General features: G+C 34.7%; 1 protein-coding gene across 2 annotated transcripts in view; it reads right to left on the bottom strand.

Annotated features, from left to right (window-relative positions):
- Nucleotides 1-17,808, bottom strand: part of LOC138700294 (inactive pancreatic lipase-related protein 1-like) — a 133,259-nt gene that overhangs the window by 90,741 nt on the left and 24,710 nt on the right. Inside the window, exon 1 of one of the 2 annotated variants that reach the window (XM_069826806.1) lies at nt 13,999-14,090. The exons of the other annotated variant lie outside the window; for it this stretch is intronic. The gene's annotated coding sequence lies outside the window, so the exon portion shown is untranslated. Of the gene's footprint in view, nt 1-13,998; nt 14,091-17,808 lie in introns of those variants that run through there. 2 annotated transcript variants of the gene reach the window in all.

Here is a 17,808-nt window from a genome sequence, read left to right on the forward strand (position 1 = left end):
GCCATTTGTAACTAAGTAAGTAATACATCGAATCATGGAAGAATGGGTGAACAGAACGGCCAGTGAAATGACGCACAGAAGGAAGGATGTATGAATGCAAGAATTTATACTACAACTACAGAGGGAGTGTCAAAAGAGGAAATGAATGGATGAAGCGAGAGAAAGGGAAAATGTGAGAGAGATTTATGCAAATTGCATTGCTTATGACTACGATTGGTTGATATTGCGTTTTAGCAGACGTGCAAGAATTGATCAAAAAGTTATATTGCTCGTGCTATGAAGGCTGCAGAACTTTCTCGCTTACCTCGAGTGTAACTGATTTATACAATATCAGTAATCATAATGGAGCAAAGATTATTTTCAGTGACTTGACTTTAATGGCCAAAGCAACGAGGAAATAACAACTATATCATCTTACGCAATCTTCACATTTTATACTGTTGCTTAAATCATGATAATACAAATTTTGTAACGAATGTTTTAGCGAATAAATGTTATAATTATGTGTGTGTTCCCCCTTTGCTTATCATACAATTAAAATGGTGAAACTAATAAATCATATTTCCATTAACGTTTTCGATATCTATGTACCATCTTCAGATGTATATATAATGCTAATTGATAACCAAGCCTCTAGGTGCATGTGTCGTGAACTTAAATAATCAGGGTTTTTGTGCGTACTGTACTATATCGATGAAGTGTTGCCATAATTTAATGAATAATATTTGTTGGTGCAACATACTATCAAAATTAAAATTAAAATTAAATGTTTCAGTCAATATTTAAAACACTATTTAAAACTGTTTAAAAACACATGGTTTGTGCATCACTTTTAAATATATGTATTTGGAGATCACTTGTTGTGCGGTGTTTGCCGATGTGAAGTTGAATGCGGCAGTTGTGGTTAATGGAAATATGATTTATTAGTTTCACCATTTTAATTGTATGATAAGCAAAGGTGGAACACACACACATAATTATAGTCAAATTGTGATAGCTTATAGGTATACCTTCAATATGAAATTCAATGAATAAATGTTAGATTACGAAACTAGCGGATCGTATTTAACTCTCAGTTGGAACAAGTTGTAGGGTTAAGTTTCTTTCGAGAATCTTTTATATTCATTCATAGCAAATGCTGGATAATTTGTTAGGTGATTCAAATTTCAGTCCAGGAAATACTCTGAAAAAAATTTAAATACACACGTGCACTTGAGAGGGACAAGGTTGCAAACTGAGATTTTTATCGCTGTTCTCCCGTTTCTCCATAATACAGTATATTATGCATTGTCATCATTCCAAGTCACCAATGTTGCTTAGGCAGCAGGCGCGTCTGCCTGCTGACCTTAAGTTGCACTTGGGCCTTGGTTCCGTTCCCGCTTGAGATAATTACTTAGTTGGACTTTTTGGGGAATTTCTTAACTGTAAGAAGAATGTCAGCTAATGCATTAGCGAATCCTAGGAATCTCGAAAAATACCATCTCGATGTTATCAATTACATCGACGCGCTAAATAACGCAGTAGTTGTCTAAAAACCGACTAAAAGCATAATTCCGGCCAATCTCCATTCCATTATTATATGTTGGCATCGTGCGGGGAAGATTATAATTATAGTCTAGAGATATGTGGAATTCCGGGTGGAACCTGGGTAACAGCAAAATTTAGCGCAGACATTATTGGTGTAAGTAGGAATGAGTCTAGACGGGGGTTAGCATAACAGTTCACTATGATGCACGCAGCCCTTTTTTCTGCGCCCATATCACTTTCTGACTGCTTACAGCGCCATATTTTCATCTGGTGACAAGACTTGGAACTAATTATTTTTTGTATAATTCGCGAGCGCATCGCTTAATTAGCATATCTACAAGATTTCACACTCCTACGATCATTACAGTCCAAACTGTGACACGCTGAACACGGTCACTTTAATTAGTATAACCACTTGGTAGAAAGAATGAATCCAAATATAATAACACGAAAAATTAAAGAATACAGACCTTCTGGATACCGAGACGTAGGACGTCCACATAGGAGATGAGCAGATGACTTTATTCCAATGTGAGCGGAAAGGATCTTTGAGTCCATCATGAAGAAGAAGAAGAAGAAGGATGATGATGATGAACTCTTTAAGATATTTAATCACATCATCTCTACATCTAAGTTTGATCTTTCACATGCTTTGGTTAATAATGGATTGCAATTATGGATTTTCTTGACTAATTTTTCGTCTTCCATTCTATTAAGGGGAATTGGACGTTGCATGTAAAGTAATGGTAAAAATAGCCTATCTTCAAGCAGTCATAAATGTAATACTATTTATCACAGCTATTTCATTTTTTTAGTGATATATGTATACACATTAAACTTTAAAATGAAAAAAGAATGGTTAATCTAGTGTAAATCTTACCCTTAAATTAATTTTTTAATTTAAACATATGTTTTATATAAATTCACTACATACCTGTGATTAGGTACACTCTATTCACTTATCATAGCACACATTGAATTAAAATTTTGGCCACTTACTGCTAACAGATACTAAAACATACCCTACTAAAATTATTAAAATATCTGTAATATTATGGGCATAGGGCTTATACTAATCTTCAATTTTTTTTAAATTTATTGACGGTGATGATTACTAGAAGCCCTATGCCCATAATATTACAGATATATGAATGATTTTAGTAGGGTATGTTTTAGTATCTATTACCAGTAAGTGGCCAAATTTTCAATTTAATATGTGTTATAATAAGTGAATAGAGTGTACCTAATCACAGACATGTAGTGGATTTATATAAAAAAACTGTCCTTAATTTAAAAAATTAATTTAAGGTTATAGATTTACTCTAGAGTCACCATTCTTTTTCATTTTAAAGCTCTATATGTATACACACATAGCTAACAAAAATGAAAGACCACTGATAAATAGTAGACTATTATATTTATGACTGCTAGAAGATACGCTATTTTTACCATTATTTTGCATGCGATAATAACCAACTCCCCTTAATGTGACCGAACCATTTTATTTTTTGCGATTGATGTTTTATTATGTATGATTGTTAGGGGCGCACGGTTTGACGGCAATGTTCTGGAGCCTTAAACTATCAGGAAAGTGTCCATATCAAGCATTAAGTCGTCATAGTGTCGAAAATAAAGAGGAGGGGTACGCTTTCTTCCGAGTCTGGCAGTTATACGACAGCAATCTAGATGGAGCAGGGCAAAGAGAAAATCTCTAAAGAGAACAGTTACATTGTTATTATATAGCAGTTTTCATACATAAATTTATCGCAGGATATCCTGCGTTTCATTCCTAGTTTTTTTTAGTAGTCAAATGGCTTATTCAGATTAAATTTTACATTCTATTATGTGCCCATAACAATGTGAACAATATAACAATTTTGTTGTGGCAATATTAACTCCATTTACCGATAAACAAAGTAAATCTCTTCGACATTTATTGCAGTCCATTAGTTTCAGTAGCGTACTTCCTACGAGGTATAGATTATAGTAAAGAAATGAGATTAGAATAGAGTAAACGAACTAAGTGAAAGCATTTGGTTTTACAAATTGTTCTCGTAACATAATGTCATATAAACTTGTGCTTATAGTGGAAAGTGCTTGTTTCAAATAAATGTAAATCATTGGGGTGTGTGTGTGTGCGCGTGCGTGTGTGTGTGTGTGTGTGTGTGTGACTTCATAATTCTCAACTTGTGGAACTGTTAAGGTGAAATAATTCTGGTTTTGTCGTTCAGTTCATATTTCAAGTTAAGTTTCATTTAAACATTAATTATTGCTTGGAACTAGGATACAGATTGCGTACCATTTATAATGTCGAATATGCCTCTGTCTTCAGGTGTAAAGAAGGAGAACGAGGTTAAGATGTACTCGTTACTGCACAAATTAGTTAGCTCTTTAATTGTAACGAATAGTGTAGCCTACTTGTTTTTTTTTTTCGCCCGAAAGCCAAAGTAGATTGAACTATTAAAATTTCGTGTATGCCTATTTTGTATTTCGTTAGCAATGAAAATAATCCATTCCAAACAGCTAATAAAACCTATCATTTCTAGCTCTATGTATAACTATTTCTTATAAAGTCTTCTTTGGAGTTAATTAAATTTTGGAAGGTATTTGAAGTCACATATGTTAGCATTAGGAAGTTAATATTGTATTTAAAATGAAAATAAGTCGAGTATTGTATTTAATACGAGTGTAATAATTCAATATTTCAATAGTAAGAAATCAGAGGGAAAGTTCTCTAGTTAACTTGACAATAAAACAGTAAACTCAGAATAAAACTAATTAAAATGAAATAGTCAAATCATAAGATACGGGTATTTAAAATATATCAGTCAGAAATATGGTAGGAATTTAAATAGCGTATTCTACATATTTATTTTACTTTTATTAGAATTTAAATGTTACCTTTTTAAATATCATTGATACTTCGAAATCATGTCACAAATTTGCAATCCATAATTGAGTCTGTATTTCTTTCTTTTTTTTTCTTTCTTTCTTTTTGCCAGCAATTGTGACGCATTTTGTGTCTTGAAAAAGAGTGTATTTTTGTTCTGACAATAAAGTATTATTATTATTATTATTATTATTATTATTATTATTATTATTATATTCTTGTAAGATTTTTTTTTCATAGAATAAAATTTAATAACGTAGAGTACAATTAAAAATTCGTTCCAATTGAATTTCGTTTTCGACATCGCAATGACTTCACGTTCTCCCAACTCTACCATCTTCAATGTTAGTACTTACGAAACCTCCAACCAGACCTAGACAGACAGCGCAAAGGATAGATCCGATAGATGAAAAAAGTAAACAAGCCCTAGACTATTCCCCCCTTCCGTCCAATACTCCGCTATCAGTTAATCTATATACGTGACATCAGTTTTCCTAATCTCTTCTTCCTCAATATTTACTGATTTTCCTAAGTTACTTACGTTCTGGTGTCTGAAATCAACTGGTTTGATTTCTTTCTTTCGCATTGATTACTTGTTCGTCAGAGCATATGCAAATTCCGGACAGAAACACGTTTCTTATCTTTGGCCTCGTCATGAGCTAGCGAAAGGTATATGTAAACTCCGAAATGAATATACCCGGTGAAGTTAGAAGGAGAAAGGAGTGGGGGTAAACAAATGAAGAGCGCATTGACGTTCATTCATTAGCTGTTTATAAGGGCTGAACTGTTCATACCTACTTGGGATTACCTTTGTTCATTCCGCATACATTCATCTAGGGGACAGCACGGGGAATGCAACTGTCGTAACTCGAAGTGATCGAAATCACTTATTTATTTACAAATAGCTTTTAAGGAACCCGGAGGTTAATTGTCGTCATCACATAAGCCCGCCATCGGTCCCTATCCTGTGCAAGATTAATCCAGTCTCTATCATCATATCCCACCTCCCTCAAATCCATTTTAATATCCTCCCATCTACGTCTCGTCTCCCCAAAGGTCTTTTTCCCTCAGGCGTCCTAGCTAACACTATATATGCAGTTCTGAATTTGTCCATACGTGCTACATGCTCTGCCCATCTCAAACGTCTGGATTTTATGTTCCTAATTATGTCAGGTGAAGAATACAATGCGTGCAGTTCTGCATTGTGTAACTTTCTCCATTCTCTTGTAACTTCATCCCTCTTAGCCCCAAATATTTTCCTAAGCGCTTTATTCTCATAGACCCTTAATCTCTGTTCCTCTGTCAAAGTGAGAGTCCAAGTTTCACAACCATACAGAACAACCGGTACTAGGGACCAAAATCACAGCCATGAAATTTCCGTAACTTAACCTATATCTACATAATAGTAAACCAAGTTTAATCACACCAGGTTTCCTGAAATCTGCCAGTTCTAAATCTGGGAAAGTGGGAAAGAACTTGTTAACCTAGCTTCAGTGTGTCCCATCACTTTGATAGCTTCTTTTCCCTGTCCGCAATTTACGTGCACTCATCAGTTTGCTCCGCAATTTCCATAGGGAATTAGAAACCGATCTAATATTATTCTGGAATCTACAAACTCCTGATCGTCACCCATTTCAGTTTTTGTTTCCGTTTTACTAATTTAATTAACTTACTGTTTTTGATTCAAATTTTAGTTTCACTGGGGCTTAACTACGATTGCCTGGCATAAAAATAAATAAATTAGTCCTATTTTCACGTGTTACTAGCCATTGCATTCTAACGAGGACTTTATTATTTCGAATTATTTTGTGTTTTTGTTTAACTGATTATAAGCTCTCCTAATTTATTCACATGTACAATGTAATATAGTGTCCACACCTGTGGAGTAACGGTCAGCGCGTCTGGCTGCGAAACCAGGTGGCCCGGGTTCGATTCCCGCTCGGGGCAAGTTACCTGGTTGAGGTTTTTTCCGGGGTTTTCCCCTCAACCCAATACGAGCAAATGCTGGGTAACTTTCGGTGCTGGACCCCGAACTCATTTCACCGGCATTATCACCTTCATATCATTCAGACGCTAAATAACCTAGATGTTGATACAGCGTCGCAAAATAACTCAATAAATAATGTAATATAGTGTTATTGTCTACAGTATTTGCGTTTCGGTTTGTAATGTAACGTAACAGCAGCCTAAATCATGTTAGTTATTAAATTGTATTTGTCTTTAAGAAGTTTAGATGTTGTTGTTTAGTTAACTGTCCGAGAATAGGTCTGAACCTCATAAGTGAAACCAATAAGGCATCACTCATAAGGAAACTAAGCCCGGAGATAATGGGGCAATGTGGCCAGTTCTTTGCCCCCCTCCATTTCATACATCGCCGACTAATTACATGTTACACTAATCTGACTTCAGATGTATACAAACAATAAAATTGTTCTTCCTCTGACACATATCGTCAAGTGATATGTACCGCTTGATGATAAATGTACAGCTGGGTACCTGGTTCTAATGAAGTGCACTGGAAGCAATTTAAAACATGGGGGCATGAGATAGTTACTCTACCTGCCATAAAAATTCACTTCAATTAATCCCCAAGGTAAAACAAATTAAAAAAATGTACAGTAGTGGCAAAAAAAAAAAAACCGAACCGACCCTTGTAGCTGATTTCAGAGTCACAGATTCAAATTTTACTGGTCACAAAACACATCAATCTTGTATAATTAATTGTAACAATGAACTTTATTGCATTTGTTCGATTCTTACCATCTTTTGTTTCCTTCAGTGCCTCAAACTTACAGACGAAAAAACTTTGCGAGTTTTATTTTCATCTGGCATCAATATTACATTTCTACTTCTATTCGGCAAAGATAACTACTTTACATGAAATAGCAGTACATACCTCTGGCTTCACTACCACACTACCACTACCACAGTTTGACACAATACACAGCACAGGATTCTTTTGTATCAGCTACAAGGGTCGGTCCGGTTTTTTGCCACTACTGTACATATCAGCTAGATTCTCAGTCAGAGATAATAGTGTAGATCAGCGGTGGCGAAAATGTAATCGAGCGCCGAGCCACTGTGTAACCTGCAACGTGAATAGCACCTATGGAGGGAGACGGACACCCGAAGGGGAAGTGAAGCAACTGTCTTATTAACGAATTTTCATTTTCATTACGTCAAGCACTTAAATATAATTTTATACAGTACAAGGCTACAAACTAATGTTTAGTACGTGTAACGAAGAAAGAAATGAACAATAAATGAACAATATCACAACCTAAAATTAACTGTCTTCAGAATGTCACTGCGACAGAGTTTCAAAATCAGGAATTTTGTCACTTACTGCCAGTCGTAGTTGATCACGAAGGTATTAGTCTGTCAGTCGTGATCTAAATTTGGTTTTTACTATTTTAATTGTTGAAAATAATTTTTCACAAACGTAAGTTGTAGCGAACAGAGCAAGCGAAAGAACGAAGCTTCGTGTATTTATTTTTTGGCAAAGATTTGAAAGTTCAACATTTGTCAAGTCCTTACATCTAGCTTTCATTTGACATCACATAGTAAATCAGTGAGTTCAAATTGAAGAGCTAACCGCATTATTCGTACATCTGCTGAATAACGGTCGACATACAGAGATGATGATGATGATGATGATGATGATGATGATAACAATAACACTTATCCGTTTAATGTTTCATCAGTAACATGTAGTGTAATGCCGTTTTATGTTATACAACCGTTTTCCTCGTAATACTTGTGAACAAATCATACATTTAATATTCTCATCATATTGACAGCAAAAAAAACTGCGTCCTCCCGTCCTACTTGGAACTTTCGTACACGGTTTCGAGAGAGACATATACCACTCGCAGGTCAGAGACAAATACAAATGGAACGGATTTTGACTCCAGTGAGTGAGAGGGTGGGGGTTGGGGAGATTAGAAGCAAGCGAAATGCACAGCTATCACTGCGAGCCACAATGTCTCGCGAGTCACGTTCTCGCCACGGCTGGTGTAGATAATGGGCGTAAATAGCGTTCGTAGATGCTGACGAGCCCTATTAAATAACGCTATGGTATCCTATCCTAGAGATAGGCCTATAACTCCGATTCCCTCAGTGGAAACCATAAGATGATATGTAATGAACGCGCCACTAAAATACGAGTTTAGGTAGTTTCGAAATGAAAGAGAGTACTGTATAGCATATTTACACAACTTCACTTAGCAGGATACTGTACAATATTACGAGAACGAAACCGACGACGACTTCACAACACGACGACGACATCCTAAACCGGTTAGAGGCATGCTGCTAGAAGTGTGCCACTTATTCTCTCTCCCTCTCTGTCTGTCTGTCTGTCTGTGTCTCTCTCTCTCTCTCTCTCTCTCTCTCTCTCCAGCGAGTGGAACGACGACTGATTACTGGGCCATTGAATACTGTAGTTAGCGGCTAATATAGATGTTCCTGTGGGCTTCTTAACATTTTAATCTGTCTGATGATTGGTATTGTCTGAAGAGAAGGTGTGATAGTTATGAATTCAAGGAGTCTCGAGTGGTGGAAGTTTTCCTCTTCCCACAGAAATGAATTCACTTCTCAGAGATAATTGTAAACAACTAAAGTACCATCTTAATTCACCGTCTCTGCAGCTCATCTCTGAAACTCTCTACCACAACATATCGGAGACTGTCGGACATTGTCTAGTTTCAAAAATAAATTAAAATTGCACTTTTTCAATTCAGATTCCTTTCAGTTATAAGCCGTTTTCTCTGCGATAGTTTTGTAAAAATATAGGCTATTATATTTCTTTTCCTTCCTTTCCCCTTTTTGTTCTCTTTATCAGCTGATGAATTTATTATCACAGCCTTTTATTATGAATTTTATTTAATTTTCTTTTTTTCCTTTTTATTATTATTTTATTACATACTATTTTGTTATATTCTTCCTTACGTTTTCCATATTAACCATTTGTACTAAAAGAGTTGCTTTTGCTATATTCCAATGTATTTTACTTTCTTTTTTCTATTATGGTATTATTTTCATGTTGTTTAGTGTCGATTTTATTATGCTATTATTATTATTATTATTATTATTATTATTATTATTATTATTATTATTATTATTATTTGTAATATGTTAGTATTCTGTTTTTTAACTTTTTGTTAAATTTTAACTACTTGTATACTCTGTGACCTGGTAGAGTGTAAGAGAAGGCCCTATGGCCTTAACTCTGCCAGTATAAATTAAGAATTATTATTATTATTATTATTATTATTATTATTATTATTTACTTAGAACATACGTAGGTATTATTTTAATAGAGATCAATAATCATTTCTTCGTCCATACAGTAAGTTGTGACTTGTAATATAACGCTTAAATAATTTACTAAATATTACTTTATTTTTTAGTTTTATTTTATAATTAATGCCTACTACTGCGATGTATATTCAAGCCCGTACGGGCTCAAGCACGCGGAGGGCATATTGTTCTGCACGCGGGTTACTTCACTTCCTCTACTAGACCGCATAGAAAGAGGGGTAGCGGTGCAAAAGTTGTCCACGCATACGTTAAGTAGAGCAGCGGCGTCTAGAACAAGAAGGAGATTTACTGTCCCTAATATGTGGAAAACATTGCATTATTAAGGAATGAAGTGTTCAGTGGCCTAAATGGAAATGATTCAACACAAATTAGAGCTTCTCTTTCGCCCCCATTCCTAAAATCCAGGAAATTTGCCTTCAGAGTTGCAGCTAAAATTAACTGATCTTTCACATACTGCACCTCTGAAATGTACAGTAGTGGCAAAAAAGAAATCGGACCGACCCTTGTAGCTGATTTCAAAGCCTTGTTCACTCCAGAGCACGATAGACTGGTAACTAAGACTTTCGTGGTTCGAATCCTGCTTGGGAAGAAACTTTTTTTTGTTCCTTATTCAAATTTATTCCCAATACTTTTCGAGTGCTGATAAAATTCATGTTGTGGGAATAATAAGTTAATTAAGTAATTAAATATCGCTGCAATCGAAAAGTATTGGGAATAAATTTGAATAAGGAACAAAAAAAAATTTTCTTCCCAAGCAGGATTCGAACCACGAAAGTCTTAGTCACCAGTCTATCATGCTCTGGAGTGAACAAGGCTCTGAAATCAGCTACAAGGGTCGGTCCGGTTTTTTTTTTGCCATTACTGTACGTATAAGAACCACTAGCTTTTACAATTACTTAGACTATGAACTGTGTCCGAGAATTCGTAAATTTGCAGCGAAAATTAATATATATTACGATTTTCAGTAGCACATACGTAACGGTAGGTTTTCATGAACTTAACAAAGCCAAGATTAAGGGCCAAGCTATTCGATCATCATAAGTATCCTATGATTAGATATTTTGCTTGTTTAAATAACATTTTGTGAGATGTACGAGTAATAAAACTGGTGTGAGGCGGAAATCGAAGAGATTTCATAAATGCGTTCGGATCAAATTTATGCACATTTAAACGACAAAACTAAATTTTTTCAATCATTCACTATCGTAATAGCTCTCTCTCTTAAACTGACTGACCATATTGGGAATTAATTCTATGGTTTTCCCAAAACACGTTATGAAATGTTTCATGTAGAATAATTTTCCTCTCGAAAGGGATGCAAAAACGAGCAAAATTACATTAAACTTTTGGTTTGAAACATCTCAAAGAAAACTCCCTGAAATTAATGATATTTCTTACGGTTCACTCTGCGTAACCAATTAAAAGTAAAACAGAGTTATAATAAAAATGAAAATAATAAATATGTAAGGAATAAATATGAACAAATAATTAAAAAATTAAAATATAAAAAGATATTGTAGGCTATCACATTTATTGTATCCAGAAGAATACTTCTGGGTGTTTTATTGTGCGTTAGACTTAAGTCTTCCTCTGTAGAAACTTTATTTATTTATTTATTTATTTATTTATTTATTTATTTATTTAAATGCACCACCAACAGAAGCAAGCTTCCAATTACAGGTGGCTTACATTGATACATATACAAAGTACATAATAAGAAAAAACAAAACAAACACCACAAATGAAAGAAAAAAAAATACATACCGGTAATAAATGCCAGAAAATAATATTGAAGTTAATATAGTGCCAAATGTCAATATAATAATGCAAAATTATTTAAGAACTAGAGTAAAAAACATTATAATACACTTATTCATAATTTAAATATTTAAGGAAATACAACTCCTTTTAATATTGTATGAAATTTTTTAATCGACTATTACACTCTTACTACGTCATACTACTTTTGACCAATAAAACGGTACGAAAGGACGTATTTCAACCAATCATGGCTGCTTATCTCACAATTTTATCGCGTCCCTAGCATTTGTTTAATTTTATCGCGTCCCTAGCATTTGTTTAATTTTATCGCGTCCCTAGCATTTGTTTCTTTGTTTGCCAACATTTGAAACTGCGCTGGTCTGGACGTCAAAAAAATATATAAAATTACAAACCACTCCAGTCGATGCACAGCAGTTTCAAATATGACTCGCATTGGCATTCAAGAACAAGAATTAATAAAATCACTCATCATACCCATGCATCTTCTGAAATCCGATTTACAAATAAATGAAGAGCACCATTCGGAAATCCTGAATAAGTTCAATACACCATGTAGGCCTAAATCAACGAGTTCCACTTCTGTTGTGCACACGTCCAATATAACATCAATTGAACCACCAACCACATTCAAATTTGAAAATTGTACATTCAATAATTATTCCTTTTAAAATTATTCATGTTTATTTTTTATGTCATCGTCGTTAATTAAAACTTTTCTAACACTTGTGTATATTAGTTAGGTTATGTTACAGCTTTTGCTCTGAGAGGATAAAAAGAACTTCTGCTATATGATATTATGGATAGTCACGTATCAGAGATTGTTTAATATTAAGATTTATTGAATAGTAATCATTACAGTGTCTGTATAAAGACACTACTGCCATCTAGCATGCATCTAGCGTAATATTTGTAATGTTGAGATGGTACAATAATACATTTGAAGACAGTTGTATTTTCGTAAGTCAATTAATATTTTATTGTATTGGAGTACTTCGTTACTTCTAATCTTTATATACTTTCTTCTAATCGTGTAATAGTCAATTAAATCCCACTCGAGTTTTGATTTTCTCTAGATAAATCAAAACGTCTAGTGAGATTACTGTTGATAAACTGAAATCTAATTGAGAATCACAGTTTAAAGGTAGAGAGTTGGAAGTATTGCACATAACAAACAATGGAGAGTTCTTGAAGAAAACAGTTCTAGGAATTGGAATAATAAAAGGTTGCCTATGACGTAATTCTGTTCTTTTTACATTGAACTGAAGGAATTTAAGAAAATCACAGTTATTCAGTATACCGTTAGCAGTCTTATAGAGTAAAATTTGACTATTTATTAATGGTCAAGATTTTAAAGTTTTATAATTAAATTAAAAAAGTAACTGATTATATATGAAATTTGCTTTCCATAAGACGACACGTGATGTTTTTCAAAATATAAATAACGTAAAAATCTTTTCTGTATCCTATTTGCATCTGGTAGGACTGGAAGTGAGGTGACCATATTACAGACGCATACTCTAGCTTACTCCTAACTAGAGTTTTATATAGAGTATCAATAGTATTTATATTTTTTAATTCTTTTCTATTTCTGATTATAAATCATAATTTTTATATGCATCAATTACCACGTGATTTAAGTGCATTTTAAAACATAAGTTGTGTGCAAAATAAATATACATATATTAAAAAATAAATAAATAATAAACTATTTATTAATGGTCTAGATTTTAAAGTTTTATAATTAAATTAAAAAAGTAACTGATTATATGAAATTTGCTTTTCATAAGACGACACGTGATGTTTTTTAAAATATAAATAACATAAAAAATCTTTTCTGTATCCTTTCTATTTGCATCTGGTGGGACTGGAACTGAGGTGACCATATTAGATACGCATACCCTAACTTACTCCTAACTAGAGTTTTATATAGAGTATCAATAGTATTTATATTTGAAGAGTCCACTGCAAGAATGATGGATGTCATTTGGAATACATTTTGCAGGAGAAGCGATTGAAAGTTTGAAATGCTTAGCGCTCAAAACTTAACTGTGATTTTCCGATCATTACTGGACAATGACTATCAGTGTTAATGCCATATAACTCTGTATGTACATTCTATATGTCTTAAGCTATGCATTGACAGTCTTGGTTCATTTTCGACAAGAAAGTGACATCTATCATTCTTGCAGTGGACTCTTCATTTGTTAATTCTTTTCTATTTCTGATTATAAATCCTAATTTTTTATATACATCAATTACCACGTGATTTAAGTGCATTTTAAAACATAAGTTGTCTGTAAAATAAATATACGTATATTAAAAAATAAATGAATAAATAAATAAATAAATAAATACATAAATAAATAAATAAATAAATAAAACCGGTAGATAAATACCAGGTAATTTAAATTAATCTGAAGTACATAGAATATTTCCTCTACATATGAAAAGTGAATCTGTGTAGCTTCAATACGTACCACACTCCTATCTAGTTCCGCACACAGGAAATCGTGACTCCACTTGCGCCAAACGTTCACATAGACTACTAATGGTGAAGTGTGCACTCACGAGGAATTCCAACAATATGAACGCGAGGTGAGGTCTGTCACTGGAGCAGCGAAGCGTCACTCAAACGCCAAGGTTTCCCACGACAGAAATTCTTGTATAGTATTTTTCCTTGGCAATCCTACTACAAAGATGACCGGTATTTGCCGACACATGGTTATGAATGCTCTATAACGTTCGTCCTTCCCAGATTATAAAAAAACGCCTTTAATGAAAATACTTAGATAGAAAGTAATGTGTGGCCTTGAAGTAACGGATGAACTTTAAGCTTAATTACTGTAACAACATTGTTATCATGTAGTTGTTTAAAAATTATGCTACGCTCACTATTTCGAAGATATCATTAAGATTTACCGGTATTGCAGTCGATGTAATCTTGGCCTAGTTGAAGACGATCCATAGACTATAGCTCATGCAGGAGTGAAACGAAGTGCAAAAAGTAATATTTTTTATAGCCTGCTCCGATTTCTAATCCTTGAAGTGTTCATGTCTATTTTTTATTATAAATTTATTAATTTGTCCTACAGAATAATATCTGTAATATTGACAATTAATTTTTAAGGAGAAAAATTCGCTCCGGCGCCGGGGATCGAACCCGGGTCCTTGGTTCTACGTACCAAGCGCTCTGACCACTGAGCTACGCCGAATTCAATCCACAGCACCGGACCGAACCTTCCTCCTTCATTGTTTCCCTTTGTGGCCTGACTCCAAGTTAGGCATATATGTTGACGTGTATGTCTAGTGTCAACTACCATTATACTAGAGCGCACTCAGCTGAGTGACTTGTTTGGCCGGGAATCCGGTTGTCGGTTGTCATTAAATTGATTGGGTAATACTACGAATGTGTCCAGTGTCTCTATCCCACAATTGAGGAATATAATATGGAATATGATTGTTCATAGACTGTAGAGAAATAACAACAGTCTTAGGAGTTCGTACCAAGACACTGTTTTCAGGTTGAGTGCAGCAGGCATATCGATCTATTGCACTATCTATTGCACTAGGCTATAACATACTGTACTCTATTCGTATAAACAATTCACTCTATATCTGCAACATCCCAACTTATATTGCCTTTATTGATTACAATAAAGCTTTTGACACTGTTAATCGTCAAAAATTATGGGAAGTATTGAGATCTAAAGGAATACCAGATCATCTAATAAGGGTAATACAAGGCTTATATAGTAACACTAAAATTAGAATTAAACTAAAGAATGGAATAAGCAAAGAAAGCAAAGAAATAACACGAGGTGTTCGACAAGGGTGTTCTTTATCACCTGTTTTATTTAATTTATACATTGACGACGTCACCAGAAGGTGGCTATTACATATGGAAACAATTTTTAACCGAACCAATACACCTCTAAATACAATATTGTTTGCTGATGATCAGGCTATATTTACAACTACAGAAGATGACCTCCAACGAGCTTTATTTAAACTGAACTGCATCGCCAAAGAATATGATCTTCAGATATCTACTAAAAAGACTAAAGTGATGGGTTTTAAGGGAACAACGCCATTAAGAACAAAAATAATTATTAATAATGAAATCATAGAACAAGTGAACTGTTTTAATTACCTAGGCTGCATGATATCATATGAACAAATTAACGACATAGATAGGAAGCTCTCTAAATTCCAGCAGTTAATTGGCACGATAAAAAGAACACTAAAGAAGAAAGTTAGGACTGACACAATTTTAAAATTTTACAAAACAATGGCGATTCCAACATTAACCTATGGATCCGAAACATGGTGTATGACAACTCAACAAATGAAGAGAATAGAAGCAGCTGAAATGACACTGCTAAGGCCAATAGCAGGATATAGGTTATTGGACCACAAGCGAAATGAAGACATACGACAGGAACTAAATATGCCAAATATTACAGAAACTATCACAGAATATAGGAATAAATGGCATGAACATATATGTAGGATGGAACCAACTCGCATTCCATACCGACTACACCATTATAAACCCCAAGGGAGAAGACGAATCGGACGCCCTAGAAAACGCTGGAAAGACCAATTTTAATATTGCTATGGAGACGAAACGGGCCAATGGGCCCAAATCGTATTGTTGTTGATGATCTGCAACGCTGGGTGGACAACTTCAGTCACTACATTTCAATAATATGCATAGTGGAGAAGCCGTTTCATTACGTACTAACGTTCGCAGTGAAGCTGTGCAGTTTAGTGAGCGGTTTTCAACATAACAGTAGTTGAGTTATATTGTGAAAAACAAAATCATGACTGTAATAAATTTATATATTCTAGAATTAATTTTGTATATTAAAGATAACCTTCCAAATTTAACATTAAGAAATGATATTCATTCCTATGACACAAGACAAGGAAATGATTTTAATTTCATAATATGTAGAATTTGCTAAATCACAAGGGAATTTTCACCAAATATAATTGAAGGTTGCAAATAAATATCCATCACATATTTTTTATTTAAGCATAGCTCCTCTCAAATTTTACACCTCTAGATTAATTTTAAATCCGTTTTATAATCTTGACGAATTTTTTGATTGTACAATCTCTTGTGGGCGGCCGGGTAGCTCAGTTGGTAGAGCAGCTGGCTACGGACTGGAAGTTCCGGGGTTCGATCCCAGGTGGTGACAGGATTTTTTCTCGTTGCCAAACTTTCAGAACGGCCCCGAGGTTCACTCAGCCTCCTATAAAATTGAGTACCGGGTCTTTCCCGGGGGTGAAAGGCGGTCAGAGCGTGGTGCCGACCACACCACCTCATTCTAGTGCCGAGGTCATGGAAAGCATGGGGCTCTACCTCCATGCCCCCCAAGTGCCTTCATGGCATGTTACGGGGATACCTTTACCTTTTACAATCTCTTGTAGTTGTTTCATTTTAACTGACCTTGTCTATAGGCTACATATTGTTTTTAGACATGTAATTGAAACTATTAAACTATGAATGAATTCCAATTAATCATTCCCGAATATCGGTAAAGAGTTTCATTTCACCACCCTGTTCAAAGATCCAAAAACAATAAAATAGGTTAATAATACATTCTATTTTACATAATTATGTTCAATATTGTGTTACTGTATGTGGTTCCAAAGCATACAACATTTCCAATTCGGAGAGTCCTTGAAATGCAAATACGAGTACCCGCTTTCTTAGCTTGTATTGCTGTCTTGATTTATGTAATAATATTTGAACATAAAAAGTAGTAGGAGTGAACTGAGTCTCATAACACCCGTTACGTCACAATGTGGAGCATTCGCTGCCGTTTCATAAGCTGCGCTGACACAATTGACAAGGCACGGAAGCCATCCAAGTAACATCGCCTCCATAATCATAAATGCTGCTGGTCACGATTCCACAATCCAACTACGCTAACAACTGACATCTCCAGTGGTAGGTGCGGTGTGTAGTCTGGGACATCAGCATGCCACGCAGGCGATCGGATTCAGTGTCTGGGATTTTTTTAATTGAAAAATCCGTGGCGCATGGTGGACAGGATCGAATTTGGGTTTTTTCTCGAGATTCTCCTGTTTTCCCAATATAAGTATCTTCATTCCATTATCACATTCAACAGTATTTCTCCAATCACTGGATGGAAACGTGCGGAACAGGCTGATCCTAGTACATATGGAGTTTCTGCATTCAACCTGGATACACAGAGTGCCTTAGCATAGTCAACTGGGTTGGATGTGAGTGTGGCTAACTGGGAGTTAGTGCAATG

This window comes from Periplaneta americana, chromosome 5 (genome assembly GCF_040183065.1).
Source record: "Periplaneta americana isolate PAMFEO1 chromosome 5, P.americana_PAMFEO1_priV1, whole genome shotgun sequence".
NCBI lineage: Eukaryota > Metazoa > Arthropoda > Insecta > Blattodea > Blattidae > Periplaneta > Periplaneta americana.